The sequence below is a fragment of the Tupaia chinensis genome, unplaced genomic scaffold (genome assembly GCF_000334495.1).
Source record: "Tupaia chinensis unplaced genomic scaffold, TupChi_1.0 Scaffold142393_1, whole genome shotgun sequence".
Taxonomy (NCBI): Eukaryota; Metazoa; Chordata; class Mammalia; order Scandentia; family Tupaiidae; genus Tupaia; species Tupaia belangeri.
The window spans coordinates 1-3,609 of NW_006202241.1; the positions used below are offsets into that span (position 1 = coordinate 1).

The following is a 3,609-nucleotide window of genomic DNA, read 5'->3' on the forward strand; positions in this document are numbered from 1 at the left end:
TCTTGATCATTTAACTAAGGGGAGAGTCCAGGGGGGAAGAGGCCTAACTAAAAGAAGCAGAAGGAGCACAAGGAGGCCAGGGGTTGGGGGAGAAGGAAGCCTGAGTTCTTAGCCTCAACCTGCCCTCCTCCCCCATTGCTAGAGACTCTCGCCCTATTGAGCTGTTAGACAGTCGTTTTTCAGCTTTTGTCCTGGATATACATAGGCCCAATGTGTAATAACCTCCCATGCTTATCTTTTCTTTTTCTGCCTTGGGAAATTGGATGTTTTAGAGGAGCTATTAAGCTTGTAAAAATAGAATTTCATACTTCCATATTGAGCAAATTTTGGCAACTCTAACTTTTAGCATACACCAGTAGCTCATGAACATGTACAAACAATAACAAAATTTGTCAACATTAAAGACCATTAATAGGAATAACTGAAGCATGTTAACTTAACAACAAGAATTACAAGGAGGGGGACCAGCAGTTGGTGTAATGGCTATGTCGCTGGACTCCCATGTAGCTGACTACAGTTCGAGTCCCAGACCTGGTGGCTTAAACTCACACTGGGCACATGTGCATGCATGTCCAAGATCCTGAGAAGAGAATGGAGGAGAAGGGACTGCGGCATGGCCATTGCCTCTGAGGGGTGATTTCTTGCTTTCTGCCTCTCTGGTTGTTTCTGTCTTTCTTTTAGGCGCACGTGCCACGTCTCAAAAAAAAGTTAATGAATTAAATTAAATAAGTAAACAAAGCTAAATAAAATAATTCTAAAAAAAAAAAAAAAAGGGATACATGGGACCAGCACTTGGCGTAATGGCTGTGTTGCTGGACTCCCATGTAGTCAACCACGGTTCAAGTCCCGGACCTGGTAGCTTAAAAATTCCCACTGGGCACGTGTACATGTGTGCTCAAGATCCCGAGAGAAAAATGGAGGAGAAGTAATTGTGGCATGGTCATCCCACCCGGGGGGTGATTTCTTGCTTTCTGTCTCTCTGTCTCTCTGTCTCTCTCTGTCTTTCTGGCGAGCGCACGTGTCCTATAGCAAAAACCTCTCAAAAAAAATAAATAAAGGAATAGTTAACCCTGTGGCCCGTGCACCTGTCCTTCTCGGGCAGCTGCCTGCTTGCACACCTTTCAGGCTTGGGGGTGAACTTCCTTCCTATTAGAAATCTTCCCTGTTCTGTTAAACTCTCTTCCTACTGTACCAGTGTTTGTGATTTTTCATTCTGCGTCTCGGGGCAGGACCTAAAGAACCGAGGATTCCACAGGACCCGGTTCAGCTCTGCCACCCTCTAGCACTCCCTCCTTCTGAGCAGCACTGAGCTCGTCCATGCCTGGCCCTCCTCCTCCACAGGACAGCCAGTCCTTCTGCAAGCTCACAGGAAGTCAGCTCAGAGACAGAACCTGCCTACATAGGAGCTCGAAGCTCAAACAAAGCCCCTCTGACACAGATAGAAGCCCCTCGCCTGTCATTGGCGACCCGGTTTCCAGGGCCCACTCCCTGCCTGGGAGCTCCGATCTTTCTTCCCTCTCTTAATAAACGCCCCACTCCGAGAGAGCGGGTCGTCTGGCTTCTGAGCGGTTACTCTGTATTCCCAAGCGACAACAGAGAGAATTCAAAATGGGCGATGTTGAGAAAGCCAAGAAGGATTCTGTTCGGAAGTGTGCCCAGTCCACACCGTGGGAAAGGGAGGCGAGCACGAGACTGGCCCGAATCGCCGTGGTCTGTCTGGGCGGGAGACAGGTCAGGCCCTGGATTCTCTGACACAGACGCCAACGGGAACAGAGGCATCCCCCGGGCAGAGGGTACACTGAGGGAGGGCGTGGAGAATCCCAAGGACATCCCTGGAACAAAAGGGATCCTCGCTGGCCTTGAAGAGAAGTCCGAGGGAGCAGAGTGGACGGCTTATCTTGAAGAAGCTACTAGTCAGTAGGTGGCCACTGCCTTATTGGTGGCGAAATGTCTCACCTTTTCACGTGTACCACATTTTCACTGATCTCCGACCCCACGCCCAGACCATGAATGGCTGAAAGGATGTTTTTGTTGGACGGTTTGATTTAAGTAAAACTGGCTTGTGGTTAAATTAATGTTGTTGTTTTTTTAAATTTTGATAGTAATTTCAGTTCAGTAAGTGCTATCTCTACTCGCCCTTTCTGAAGATATAACTGGTCATTCATTAGTGGTCTCGTCTTTCTACAGGGGTGGTGAATGCGTCTCAAAGCCTACTGGGGACTGGCTCTATTTAGGCGTGTAGTAACTGCTTATGTGTGTATATAAATGCTGGCGAGATCCCTTCACTTCTCAAAACGAAGCAGTCTCACCTGTGTTTTAATTCGTGGTTATCAACCTGTTAAGGCAAAGGCTGCAGATAAGGTAGTGATGTCTACTTTATATAATTTGGTCCTAACTCTACCAATTTCACTAGCATTCCCTGTATCCAAAACTCTGCCTTTTACCTATTGAAAGACATTTTAGAGTGGTTTATGTATACTATCAAAGAATATGTAATGCTTCACATATTTATAAATGATTTGTAAGGTCAGACGCTTTTAAAAGTCAGTGTGACAATTTTTTTTTTTTTTGAGAGATTTTTGCTATAGGGGGCTGGCCTTAGCCAGCCAGACAGAGAGACAGAAAGCAAGAAATCAGCCCCCAGAAGGGATGGTCACACCGCAATCCCTTCTCCTCCATTCTCCTCTCGGGATCCTGGGCACGCACGCACACGCGCCCGGCGGTGTGACAAGATTTAGTAGCATGTTAAATGAAACCTTTGAGTGGTATGATCTCAGTCAGACTAAGTTATCGTTCAGGATGGTTAGGCAACTGTTCCGAACCACATAGAAACTGAACTACCACTGTGTGTGTGTGATTGGAAATGGAGCTTTTGCCCATTTCGCAGAAGGATTAAAGAGATACACAGTCAGCATAGATTTGTAAATTATGCCGTCATAAGACTTAAGATAACTAAAAACCAAATGACAGATTTAAAGAAAACACCTCCCCACTCCGCTGTTCCCGCCGTGTCCGTCTCCGCCTGGTGAGTGTGACAGACGGCTGGCCGCGGCTGCACTGGGTGTTGGCCCACGCGCCCGCACTTCCTGCATCAGTGGGACGCTCTGGAAGCCCAGGAAGCCCGTGCTCAGTCCGTCCTCATGGGACCCCGGGTGTTTGCAGGGCCTGCTCTGCGGACCGAAGTCTGAGTTCTCCTGCAAACCCTGGGCTGGGTGACAGACACGTCCTGACGGTTCGCCATCTCAGCTTCCGTTTTCTGGGGGTCCTCTCCTACGTCCAACCCGATTCCGGTCTGTTCTCCTTGGATGGAGCAAAGCTTCCCGACCACTTCCAGATGCAGGCCCTGACAGTGGCTCTGGACTCAGTGCCTCCTCCCAGTCACCAAGGACAGATGGTGCTGGAGGGCCCCCCTCCGGCTTTGCCCCCTGGAGCCTCAGCCTTCTCCCCCAGCTTCCTTTAGCTTGGGAACCTTTTCCCTCCAGGGGCTCAATTAGCCTTTAATGACCATGAGGAACAGAGGGACAAGTTTAGACTCTCTGCAACCCTCCCTCATCTCACAGGTGTTTAATTTCCCCTGCCCAATTTATTCCTTTATCAACTCATCCTTTT

The 3,609-nt window shown here is 48.6% G+C and overlaps 1 pseudogene; it reads left to right on the plus strand.

Moving 5' to 3' along the window:
* The first annotated feature begins 990 nt into the window (after window positions 1–990).
* On the plus strand, window positions 991–2,550 carry LOC102494188 (cytochrome c-like; annotated as a pseudogene).
* The last annotated feature ends 1,059 nt before the right edge of the window (window positions 2,551–3,609 follow it).